At 43.9% G+C, this 7264-nt stretch overlaps 1 protein-coding gene across 1 annotated transcript in view; it reads left to right on the top strand.

The window, feature by feature from the left end:
* LOC310837988 (E3 ubiquitin-protein ligase TRIM11-like) overlaps positions 1–7264 on the top strand; it is a 1016249-nt gene that overhangs the window by 464122 nt on the left and 544863 nt on the right. The window lies entirely within an intron of this gene.

Raw genomic sequence — 7264 nt, forward strand, 5'->3', positions numbered from 1 at the left:
GAAGAGGAAGGGGCAGCCTTTTGTTTTTGGGGCCTTTCAAGGACAGCCTTCCATATTGATTGAAAAACGCCGCCGCCTTTTGTCCGTCCCAAGGTTGCTATTGGAAACGGAGCCGAGAACGACCCAGACCTTTCTTTGTGCTGAAGCCTTTGAAAGTGACTGTTTAAAGATAGCTGTTGCAGCGGATGTAAGAGGCGGTGTTATAAGAATTCTAAGGTCTCATATATAAAATAAACGCTCATAAATGTACAACAAGGCAAACACATACAGAAGTATATAAACCACGTTTCTGAAATAGTTCAGGAGAGCAATCCTGAAGCCATTTTGACTCTCCCAAATTGACCTCAAGTATTTCTCTGCAAGGAGGAAGGAAATGGGAAGAGCTTTCGAATTGTCTTTGACTGTAGCGGCTTACATCTCCCATTTCAGATGCAGTCTGGCAAGAATCTGTTAAGCTGAGCAAACTATCAATATGTGTAAGAGATTTAGGAACGAAGTATCTCAAAGGAATGGCCAGGCTACCCAGAAAATGCAATCAAGTAAGGCATTATCAAGTATCCTGGCAGACAGGAGAGCAGAAACAATCTCAAATTTCTGCTGGAGACCGCCTCCTTCTGGGATGTATGTATGATGTTTAGGAGGGTGGTCTTGGGCTACAGGGTGGGCAACTTCAAAAGTCTATATAAGGGCTTGCGCACCATTGTTCTGGGTTCCTCCTCCCTCCTCCGTGTGGTGAGTGGGGACCCTGTTGCAACAGTTTAATAAAGATCAGGCTCACTAGCCGCTTTGCTTCTCAATATACTCTGGTTGGCCTCTGTTATTTTCTCTTACCAATATAGAACCCACTTAAGGACTCTATATGGACTCTGGAATACCCAATAAGGGAAAGGGAGCAGTACAATTTCCTTCTTTCTTTCTCTCTAAAATGTCCAAGGCGGCATGGACAGTTCTCCTCACATTTTATCCTCTAAACAGCCCTGTGAGGTAGGTTTAGCTGAGAGGTTAATGTGACTGCCCCCCACAAAAAACCCCCTGATGTCTAATTTATATACAGTGGTACCTCGGGTTACAGATGCTTCAGGTTACAGGTGCCTCATGTTACAGACTCTGCTAACCCAGAAATAGTACCTCAGGTTAAGAACTTTGCTTCAGGATGAGAACAGAAATCGTGCGGCGGCAGCGGGAGGCTCTATTAGCTAAAGTGGTACCTCAGGTTAAGAACAGTTTCAGGTTAAGAACGGACCTCCGGAACGAAATAAGTACTTAACCCGAGGTACCACTGTACTAGCGTCCTGGGCGCAGCTGGCCTCTGAAGGGAATCCGAATATCATGAAGTGCGCAGGTAGAAATTCAACAGGCAAGGCATGTCCTTGGCATTGAGAGGTTTTGCTGAGGCAAGCTTTACTGGTTGAGTTCTGGCCCGCCACGCAGTTGCCAAAGGGTGGCTGGAAGGGGGCGAGAATGCAGTCTCTTGTCAAGAAATATGTCGGTATTCACACAAACAAGCCCCAACTTGTCTTGTTACACAACACTTGACTTCCTCATTCCATGGGGCATGAACTCAAGCCTGCTTGTGGGGTTGGGGTGGGAGGTTAGAAATGTTCGCAAGACTGCCAGCTCTCTTTGAAATAAAATTTTAAAATGCACAGACAAACAGCGAGGCTTGCAGTAACAGATGACAACTCTGGGATTTAGCGCAATTCAATGAACACAAATATCACCCCGTGCCTGATCTCTCTCTCTCTCACACACACACACAGACTCCCCGGCAAGGAATGATAGCCTCAAACGGCTTCATGTAGCCATAGCAGCGCAGTTGGGAGAATATAAATAATAATTATGATGTTGTTATCGTTAATATTCTAAACAATCGTTTTGTTTACATGGTGCCTGCCTAATTGCTCTTTGAGGCTCTTTATGGAAATCCTGATGCAGTTCGAAATGTCCTATGAAGATGAAAGCTGTTTTATTTTTTTATAAGGAAGGAAGGGGGGGGGAATAGGTCTATTAACAGCACAACCATAATCGAGACAAACTTATTGACATACCCTCCAATGTTTCTCCGATGAAAATAGGGACGTCCTATTCAATATTATTATTATTATTAATTATACCCCGCCCATCTGGCTGGGTTTCCCCAGCCACTCTAGGCAGCTTACACCATGTTGTTGTTGTTGTTATTTAGCTGTTTAGTTGTGTCTGACTCTTTGTGACCCCATGGACCAGAGCACGCCAGGCACTCCTGTCTTCCACTGCCCCCCGCAGTTTGGTCAAACTCATGCTGGTAGCTTCGTGAACACTGTCCAACCATCTCGTCCTCTGCCGTCCCCTTCTCCTTGTGCCCTCCATCATTCCCAACATCAGGGTCTTTTCCAGGGAGTCTTCTCTTCTCATGAGGTGGCCAAAGTATTGGAGCCTCAGCTTCAGGATCTGTCCTTCCAGTGAGCACTGAGGGCTGATTTCCTTCAGAATGGATAGGTTTGATCTTCTTGCAGTCCATGGGACTCTCAAGAGTCTCCTCCAGCACTATAATTCAAAAGCATCAATTCTTCGGCAACCAGCCTTCTTTATGATCCAGCTCTCACTTCCATACATCACTACTGGGAAAATCATAGCTTTAACTATACGGACCTTTGTCGGCAAGGTGATGTCTCTGCTTTTTAAGATGCTTTCTAGGTTTATCATTATCAAAACATAATAAAACATCAAACATTAAAAACTTCCCAATACAGGGCTGCCTTCAGATGTCTTCTAAAGTTATGTAGTTCTCTTGACATCTCCTTGACATCTGACAGGAGGGTGTTCCACAGGGAGGGCACCACTACCAAGAAGGCTCTCTACCGAGAAATAATAATAATAATAATAATAATAATAATAATAATAATAATAATACCGCACCCATCTGACTGGGCTGCCCCAGCCACTCTGGGCAACTTCCAACATACAGTGGTACCTCGGGTTAAGAACTTAATTTGTTCCGGGGGTCTGTTCTTAACCTGAAACTGTTCTTAACCCGAGGTACCACTTTAGCTAATGGGGCCTCCCACTGCGGCCGCGCAATTTCTGTTCTCATCCTGAAGCAAAGTTCTTAACCCGAGCTACTATTTCTGGGTTAGCGGAGTCTGTAACCTGAAGCATCTGTAACCTGAGGTACCACTGTATATAAAAACATTTTTAAAAAACCTTCCCTATACAGGGAAAAACCTTCAGATGGTCAGGAGTCGCATAACTCCATACCCTCCAACATTTCTCCAATGAAGATAGGGACGTCCTAAGGAAAAGCAGGACATTCCTGGATCAAATCAGAAACTGGGATGGCTTCTGTAAATCCAGGATTGTCCCTGGAAAATAGGGACACTTGGAGGGTCTGCATTTATCAGGCAAAACAGAAAGTTTCCCTTAACTGTCTTGTGTGATGGCAATTTCCCCAATGTGCCACTCAACAGGATGCAGTGCCCGCTGCAACAATCCCAGAAAAGGATATGTACATGGTACATCTATGGCACATCTAGTTATGTTTCTTGGGGACAGTTCTGGGTTTCCCAGCAAACAGACAGAAGCACTGCAAAGGTCTGCAGAACCAGTTCCACCAGAGATGGCATTCCACTGCAGAAAAAGGGGAACACGATGGCTTTATTGTACTGTCTGCAAACATAGTCTATGTACACAGCTTCAGATACCGAGGATATTACCTGTGATTAGTTATATTGCTCTCTTCCTGGGACAAAGAACATCTTCAAATGTTTGTCTCGTAGAAGATTTGCATGACACGGGCTGACACGGGAGCTTCTGTGATTCTCTGCCAATCCAAAGACCTGTGAGAGTTACTGACTAGGTCTGGATGTTTTGGACTACAAATCCCATCATACCCAGCCAGCATGGCCAATGGCCAGGGGTGATGGGATTTGTAGTCCAAAGCAACTACTCTGTTCTGAACTTAAAAATGGAAAGCGTAATGCTGGTGGTCAACAAAAGAACTAATGCCAGTTTACTGGAAGAAGCAAATATCATCAGTGTCGAAGCAATGATTCTTCAGCTTCGATGGACTGGTCATGTTGTGTGGATGCCTGACTATCGTCTTCCAGAGCAACTACTCTATTCCGAACTTAAAAATGGAAAGCATAATGCTGGTGGTCAACAAAAGAGGTTTAAAGACTGTCTCAAGGCAAATCTTAAAAAATGTAGTATAAACACTGACAACTGGGAAACACTGGCCTGCGAGCACTCCAGTTGGAGAACAGCCTTTACCAAAGGTGTCATGGGCTTTGAAGACACTCGAACTCAGGATGCACGGGAGAAACGTGCTAAGAGGAAGGCACGCTTGGCAAACCCTCACCGTGATCAACTCCCACCCAGAAACCAATGTTCCCACTGTGGAAGGACGTATGGATCCAGAATTGGCCTCCACAGTCACTTACAAATTCATTGTGAAAACTGTGTTCATGGAAGACAATCTTACTCGGCTAAGAGTGATCACCAAAGAAGAAGACGAAGATGAAGTCCAAAAATAAACAAATGGAAGACACCAGTGCTGGGGGCCATCCTCCTGAGAGCCCCCACCCCACAATTCTTCTCTGTTAGTATTTTTTAGGAAGGATTCAAGGGCACAGTGGAAATGCAAGTTTGAACAATGAAAACAGGGCTTTTTAATTTTGAGGAAAGGCGAGTAGGAGAAGACATGATAGAACTGTATAAAATTATGGCATGGAGGACATGGACCGGAAAAAGCCCCTCTACCTCTCTGAGAACTTATAAACATCCAGTGAAGGTGAAATGTTGGGAGATTCGGGATAGACAAAAGAATGTACTCCTTTACACTGTGCAAAGTTAAGTTCTGGAAAGGACTCCCCCAAGAGGGGATGAGAACAGGATGCCAGATGAGATGAGTGCTTGGCCTGATCCAGGACAGCTCTTCTTATTTATTTATTCATATTTATATATTGACGGATCATAAGGAAGTTTTTTAAGATTATGAAAGTATGGATTGATAATGGTTAAAAATACATATACACAATACATAATATTGAGCTATGAAAATTAACAGAGGGTAAGGATTTGCTGAAAGGATTTCTTTTAAACGGGAATACAGAAGGGGAGGTGTGAGGAGGTCAAAGAATTAAGGAAATGAGATTAAGGATTATTGAAAGATGGAGTTAATTTTAAACTTTTTTGTTTTCTTTTTATATTTAGCTAATATGATTTTTCTTTTCTATATATATTTTTCCTATGTGTGTTTCTTTCTTTCTTTTTCTTCTCTTTTCCTTTTCTCTTTTTTCTAGTTTGTTAACTTTCTTATTTTGTAAATTTATGATTTTTGTAAACCTTATTGTGTAATCTTATGTGTGTGTTTAAAACTTTAATAAATATTTTTTTTAAAAAAACATAAGGAAGCCTCCAAGCCGCCATCAAAAACATTGAAATTATTTGCACTTTTTCTTCTGATGTCCTTAAAGCGGAAGCTCTTCTCGCTGAAATTCAACACAGCTATTAAAGGTGCAGGAATCGTGTCCTCTTCCACACCTGGGCAACCTAGCGGAGAGCAGGCAAGTTCTTGGTTTAAATTCCTACTCCCTGCCCTGCGTTCCTTGAGGTAAGGCTCTCACTTCGCTGCTCAAAAGACTGGGTTGTGGCAGGATCACCTCCCGTGACGTTTCCTACCTGCTCCTCTGCCCCCTCAACAAATAGTACATCATAACCTGAGTCATGCGCTGCTCAGATCAGCTACAGAATTCCCTTCGGGCATCTGTACCAAGTTGCTCTTGGGCAGCTGTGTCACGATGAGCAGAGTTTCAGGAAGTGCATATTTTCCTGGTATGGCAATCCAGTGAGAGGGAGGGCGAGGAAGGATTTTGTTTGTTTGTTTTTTTAATAATATTTTATTAAGTTTTAACAATAAATAAATTCCAGAGCAACAAACAGAAAAAACACAAGAAAAATACAAAAATACAAAAATACAAACATTTAACATAAAAAGGAAAAAGAAAAAAAGCACAAAAACCCCCAAGAATCTCTCTTTTTTAATTTCTCATCTTTGATTAACTTATTTTCCTGACTTCCTCACGCCTCCCTTTTTTGTATCCCTTTTAAAAATTGGTTCAGCAAATTCATATCCTATTAGTTTATCCTTAATTGTTTTTCCTCGCATATTATAGCTTCAAATTTTCATCTATTATCAATCCAATCTTACATTCTACCTTGTTGCTAGAACCCCTTCATTTCATTTCAATGTCATCAACATTCAGAAATTTTACAATGTTTCTGTAAATAAATCTTAAATTTCCTCCAATCTTCTTCCACCAACTCTTCTCCCTGGTCTCGGATTCTGCCAGTCATTTCCGCCATTTCCATGTAGTCCAGGCGAGGAAGGATTTTGGCCCATACAGTAGCTCCCTTGTTTTGACACAACTATTCCAAAAAGCCCAGGGACCTTGTCCTCATTGCCTTACCCATCAGATGCAGGCAGTGATGGAGGGTACCCATTAGGACTGGGAGGGAAGAAGGCCAGGAGGCCAACAGCAGAGGGCGCCAGAGCCATTGGCAGTACCAGGAGCTGAAGCCAGGAGCAAGTCAGCAATGAAACACCTGGTCTCTGTGAAGTTAACTCTTTATTCAAAGAAACCAAAACTGCTCAGGTGCCGTGATCACAGCAATCCTTCCCAGTAGGTCTTACCCCAATGAGGCACTTGCAAGGACTGAAGGGACCTGCTTTCCCACCACTCTCTAAGACTCCTGCCCCCTCCTACTGGTCCTTCTCCAGCAATCTGAGGCTCCTCCGTCTTGTCTCTCTTTGCTCCACCGTCTCCATTCCTCTGCATGTTCTGGGAGACCAGAGGGGAAGGGAGCTGGTCGTGGTGGGAGGGAGAGACCCCCTGGCTTCTTCAGCAGCCTGCCTCCATCATCCTGTCTCCCAGCCCATCTCCTCTCCTGCCTCTGATTCTGGACTGCTCTCTGCTACAGACTCTCCCTGCTCACTAAACCCTGTTGCCTCTTCAGCTTCCAACCCTCCTCTTCCCAGTCTTCTCCCTCTTCTTGCTCTGACCACTCATCATCAATCTACCACCGCTCCCTGGGCTCTAAGTCTTCTTCCCTTGGGGGTCCCCCAACTGGTGCCTCCCAGCATTCCTCTGCATCCAGCCAGACCATGATGACGGACAGGTGGAAGCCAGACAAAGTATAGCTTTGTCTCCACCCCGCCAAGTCCCATAAGAAATCGCAACGAGACTCAACAGGAGGAGGCCAGTAGGTGGTGAAAAAACACAAAGGC

This window comes from Podarcis gaigeae (assembly GCF_964106915.1).
Source record: "Podarcis gaigeae genome assembly, chromosome: 2".
NCBI lineage: Eukaryota > Metazoa > Chordata > Lepidosauria > Squamata > Lacertidae > Podarcis > Podarcis gaigeae.